Source organism: Myotis yumanensis, unplaced genomic scaffold, assembly GCF_028538775.1.
Source record: "Myotis yumanensis isolate MYYU_CA2020_CCGP unplaced genomic scaffold, mMyoYum1.0.hap1 SCAF_23, whole genome shotgun sequence".
NCBI classification, from domain to species: Eukaryota; Metazoa; Chordata; class Mammalia; order Chiroptera; family Vespertilionidae; genus Myotis; species Myotis yumanensis.
Genome location: NW_027223774.1, coordinates 14,827,749 through 14,833,748, shown reverse-complemented (window position 1 = coordinate 14,833,748; position 6,000 = coordinate 14,827,749). Strand labels below are relative to the sequence as shown.

General features: G+C 37.1%; 1 long non-coding RNA gene across 1 annotated transcript in view; it reads left to right on the top strand.

Moving 5' to 3' along the window:
* Positions 1 to 304: 304 nt before the first annotated feature.
* Positions 305 to 6,000, top strand: part of LOC139000013 (uncharacterized) — a 39,404-nt gene continuing 33,708 nt past the window's right edge. The window contains exon 1 of the long non-coding RNA XR_011469506.1: positions 305 to 585. This is a non-coding gene — a long non-coding RNA (uncharacterized lncRNA). The remainder of the gene's footprint in view (positions 586 to 6,000) is intronic.

The window sequence follows — 6,000 nt, the reverse complement described above, 5'->3', positions numbered from 1 at the left end:
ACCAGTTGTGCAGGAGGCCGCCCATTTTCTTCACTAGCAGAGAAGTGCAAACAAGGATCCCGGAACACTGGTGAACCTTGTACCATGGCAAGGGCCTGAGTTATGCACCGATTGTCTTGTCCTGACAAAGGGGGCTCAAACTATTTCCTGATCAAATAGTCTCAGAGTAAATCCTTCTAATATTTACTGACCTTTAAGATAGCCTGCCTGTTACTGCAATTACCTGCCTGACTAAGGGTTTTATGTTTAACTGAAGTTGAATAAAAGCCTGACGAGGCCTGGACACTAGTGGAAGTCCTTCCCTTTGAGTTGGAATTGGCCACCTGGCCCCCCCAATATTTCCAAATTATCTCTTGTCTCTTCTCTTTCATTTGTGTGCAGCTTCTCTTGAGAGACATGGGGGAACACACATACACATCTGCCGCCTCAATGGACATCTGGAAGAGAAGACTTCACTTAGAGTGAAAAAACCAAGATTCACCGGCAAGGTGGGAAAGAATTCACCGTATAGGTGGGCACACCGTATAGGTGGGAAGATATTTCACCGCACACAAAGCTCTCGATCAGCTGCAGAAATCGCAATCTGTAAGTAGGTTGAGAATGTGTCTTTCTAACCAGGCTAATGGGGCAAGATTCGGCTTAAAAGTAAGAAAATTTATTGTAGATTTTTGATTTGCATGCTTAAGGAATTAAAGTTTCAGAAGGTAATCTCTTACAGTTTGTGCATGTTATTACAGAACATAACCCTTGGTTTCCTGAAGAAGGTACATTAGGTCTTGAATGTTGGGAAAAAGTTAATCAGAATAAAAAAAAAAACAAAAAGACTCATCAGCAGGGAAAAAACTTGCCTCCAAATTGTATCTCCTTGTGGAACACGGTATTTCATTTGCCAGAGACTTTTAAAGAGACTAAAGAGGATAAACCTGGCTGAATGCTCAAATTACTTATGAAATGTTAGCAGGGCTGGGACAGTATAATGATGTGCAAAATCAGCTCAATTATGTGCAGAAAGCTTATAAGCAAATCAGACTTTGTGGTAAAGCTCTTCTGTGGTAATGTGTTGATAGTAAAGGGCCAGTCGCTCTTCTCCCTGTAGAAGCAGAAAAGCCAGAGAAGCCTGATGTGGCAACAGAAACCTTATCTTTAAAGAAAAAAGTGGCGCTTTTAAATCCCCTCCCCCTGCCTTCTGGCCAAAAACAGTTTTCCAAAGCCTTTGGTAACTTAAGACTTTAGAACATTGCTGAATTAAATAATAAAAATTATTAAATATCTAGGTATTTTAAAATGACAAAAAATACGGAAATATTAACCTGAGTTTACCTGATTTAACAAAAATCTAGAGGATAGAATTTAATCTGTTAATTGAATATGCCTTGTATTTTATTGGATATATATCCGTAAAATATAAATGTATTACTAATTTGAGAAATGCTAAGTATTTAACTTGCCACATGAAATTTGAAGCTTCTAAGAATTCAAATTAAGTTGGAAGAAATTATATAGTTGGAATTACAAAATGCCTAAAGTGTGGAAATTTATTTTTGAGAAAATCATTTTTGTGTTTTCTCTGAAATAATTAGGAATTCAAAATATGTTCCTTATTGGTCTAACTTTAAAAAAGGAAGATTAATTTTGTGATCCCAACTAAATTTTTAATAGAAAAACCACTTTAAATTTCATTAATATCTTTTAATAATTATAAAAAGTATATAATCTTTAAATATATATCTGACAGTCTTTCCAGGTTAAATATCAAGGCTATAATCAAGTGATGATTCTTAGAAAACTCCAAGGTCCAGGAGTGATCCAAAAAAGAATTTGTTCTCTCTTCTTAAAGGAAATATTCTAAATTTAGTCAATCTAATATACTTGAAATTGTAAGGAAAGATTTAATTAAATAAAAATTAATAACTATATTTTACTAAAACATATATTTTAAATGTTATGAATATTTTGGACTCTAAGGAGGGCAAAATAAAGTAACGAAATATTTCTTAAAATCCAACAGCAGAATTTTAAGACAGAATTCTAATTGCAGAAGCCTCTAATGGCCTGCATTTTGGGTAGGCTAGAGGTAGGGCAACGTTTGTGCCTTGTGAATCAGACGTATAAGTTTACTAAATTTACTTGCTTTGCTTTTTTAATAAAGATATCTACTTTAATTACCTTATAAATTAGCTTTTTTTAAATTTTTTTATTGCTTAAAGTATTACAAAGGGTATTACATATGTGTCCTTTTTTCCCCCCGCAATTGACAATCCCCTGGCCTCCCCTACCCCCCAGTGTCTTATGTCCATTTGTTATGCTTATATGCATGCATACAAGTCCTTCAGTTGATCTCTTACCCCCCTCCCTCTTGCCCCCCAACCCTCCCCGGCCTTCTCACTGCAGTTTGACAATCTGTTTGAGGCAGATCTGCCTTTGTATCTATTATTGTTCAAAGGTTTATAATCGTCTCTATTATCCATGAATGAGTGAGATCCTGTGGTATTTTTCCTTCATTGACTGGCTTTTTTCACTTAGCATAAATTAGCTTTTTAAATTATAATCAAGGTTTCATATAACTTCAGCTAAATGAAAAGCCAACATTTTTATAAATAATTAAATTCTAATAAATCCCTCTGAAAGTTTCTGGGACTACTCTGTATAATCCCTCTGTATATGCAAATAAGCCTAAGGGGATACGCTTTAAAAATATAATTCTAAGATTAATAAAAAGAAGAAATTTAAAACTTTTGAAATCTCTTCCGCTAATATTTACAGGGTAAATTAAAGATTATTATTAAAATATTAAATCTGATCCTTACTAGTCGTCAACATAATGTAATGAGATTCATTGAAATATAGCTATTTGGCTGCATGACCCAATATCCAAGCAGCTGCCTGTAAATTGCTTGGTGTAAAAAGAAAGAAAAGTGTATTTTATGAGAAACTCTCTAAGTGTGTCTTAATACTTGCTCTGGAAGGAAATAAAAGGAGGTTTCCTTCAAATACATGAAAGCTGTAAAGAAAAGTCAATGCTAGGCTTCATAAGCAAAAGTAAGTAATTTGTGTTTTTGCCTCCCTGAGAAAACCTGGGTAAAGTTATTCAAAGGCTAATAGCACAAATTTAGTTAATGTCATTTACTGTCTATAACCTAGGACAAGTGAAGTTAAAAAATAAACTTTATTTTAGATTAATTTAAATTGGCTAGTTAAAATAAATATTCATACATACGTTGTTCTACTGGGCAGGAAACTGTTCCTGAAGCATTAACTAATTTTTTACTAATGGTTTATCTCATAGTAAACTTGCAATGAATTCAAAGCAGTCCTATTTCTGTACAGAAAATTAAAATTATAAAGTTATCAAGACTGCATTGCAAAATTTCTCAAAGCCTCTTAATATTATTTAGATCAAAAAAAGAAGGGGGATAATGGGATAATCCCCTGTGAGTAAATTACATCAAGAAAAATTTTTACTGCCGAAACCAGTTTGGCTCAGTGGATAGAGCGCCGGCCAGCAGACTGAAGGGTCCCAGGTTCGATTCCGGTCAAGGGCATGTGCCTGGGTTGCGGGCACATCCCCAGTGGGAGATGTGCAGGAGCCAGCTGATCGATGTTTCTCTCTCATCTATGTTTCTAACTCTCTATTTCTCTCCCTTCCTCTCTGTAAAAAATCAATAAAATATATTTTAAAAAAATTTTTACTATAAAAATTATTTTTCACTTGTAATGCTAAAGACAAGACACCTATGAAAACACACATGGTGTCAAAATAAGCCAAAGGAAAATGATTTGGGCACAATGAAAAGAAAGGATCCCAAGTCTAGTTTATAAAAAAGATTCCTTTATTAACCTTTGGTCAAGAATATGTTTGTATATTTCTGGAAAACGCCTCCAAGGCCGAGTGGATTCCTGCAACAACATATCACAGAAAAAAACTGACCAGATTGCTCAGGAAATGAAGATGGTGAAGACTCCTTGCCATGCTTGCAGTCAGCAGCTGTGCGTCGCTGCATGTTGCCCAGACCAAGCCGGAGAAGGTCGGACATGCATTGCCACCGTTTGCCCACCGTCCAAAACTAGCATATCATTGCTGGCATGTACACATAAAGAACTGTTGGACAATGACATTGAAATTTGGACACAAAGAACTGTTGACCCAGGAAGAAACTTACTGCAGACTGATTAATTTGCCCCTCAGCATACCCACTAGTGCTTGTCTCATTTTTGTTCTCATATGTTTATTTCTAGTCTACAGATACGGAATTACTAAGGAAAAGAAACGGGGGAGATGCAGGAGGCCGCCCATTGTCTTCACTAGCAGAGAAGTGCAAACAAGGATCCCAGAATGCTGGTGAACCTTGAAGCCATGATAAGGTCCTGAGTTATGCACCAATTGTGTAGTCCTGACAAAGGGGGCTCAAGCTATTTCCTGATCAAATAGTCTTAGAGTAAATCCTTCTAATATTTACTGACCTTTAAGATAGCCTGTCTGTTACTGCAATTACCTGCCTGACTAAGGGTTTTATGTTTAACCAAAGTTGAATAAAATGATGGAAAAGCCTGGGCACCGGCGGAAGTCCTTTCCCTTGAGTTGGACTTGCCCACCTGGCCCCCAATATTTCAAATTATCTCTTGTCCCTTACCTTTCATTTGTGTGCAGCTCCTCTTCCAGATCCTGAACCCTGAACCACACGGTTACGTAGGGGAACACACATACACACAGTCGCCTACCGTAAATGTCTTGACCAAGGATTGAACATGCAAACTTTAGGTGTTCGGGACAAAGTGCCAACCAACTTGGCCACACTGGTGAGGGTAAGCAGGATTATTTTTACAGGATAAGGTCCTCACATGAAAAGGTCCTACCCTTCCTCAGAGAATGAGACACAGAAAACAGGAGAATTAAATTTTAGCAGAATGGACCCAAACCTTCAGGCCAATGATGGTGAACCTTTTGTGCTCGGCATGTCAGCATTTTGAAAAACCCTAACTTAACTCTGGTGCCGTGTGACATATAGAAATTTTTTGATATTTGCAACCATAGTAAAACAAAGACTTATATTTTTGATATTTATTTTATATATAAATGCCATTTAAAAAAGAAAAATCAACCAAATAAATGAGTTTGCGTGTCACCTCTGACACACATTTTATAGGTTCCCCATCACTGTTCTAGACAGATATTCTATGAACCATATCACTGGCAAGTACTTGTGTTTTGTAAAAATATGCTTTTATTGATTTCAGAGAGAGGAAGGAAGAAGGGGAGAGAAATGGAAACATCAATGATGAAAGAGAATCATTGATTGACTGCTTACTGCACACCTCTACTGGAGATCAAGCTTGAAAACCAGGAATTTGCCCTGACAGGGAATTGAACCATGACCTCCTGGGTCTTCGGTTGATGCTCAACCACTGAGCCATTCCAGCCAGGAAGCAAGAAGCTTTTAAGGAGACATAGGTATATTTCAAAAGGACAGAGAATGCCGAAACCGGTTTGGCTCGGTGGATAGAGCGTCGGCCTGCGGACTGAGGGGTCCCGGGTTTGATTCCAGTCAAGGGCATGTACCTGGGTTGCAGGCACATCCCCAGGAGGAGATGTGCAGGAGGCAGCTGATCGATGTTTCTCTCTCATCGATGTTTCTAACTCTCTATCTCTCTCCCTTCCTCTCTGTAAAAAATCAATAAAATATATTTTTTAAAAAAAATTTTAAAAAAAAAAGACAGAGAATGAATCTGCAACTACAAATTGCAGCTACATTTATAAAGGAAATGCTCTAAAACAAAGAATCAAGGTAAGAGGGCTATAGTCAGGAAGAAAGGTTAGAGACTCTGAGGGAATAATGAGGCCTTTGGTTCACAACACAACTGCTTTCTTCACAGCAGAGGGAAACACAACTAATTCCTTTCAGCAAACACCCAGTTTGCATCGCCATCAGTTCCTGCAATTTATAAAGAAGTGCAAGTGCCCAGCCATTTATAAATAGATGCAAAAAAGTTGAGAGACTGAAC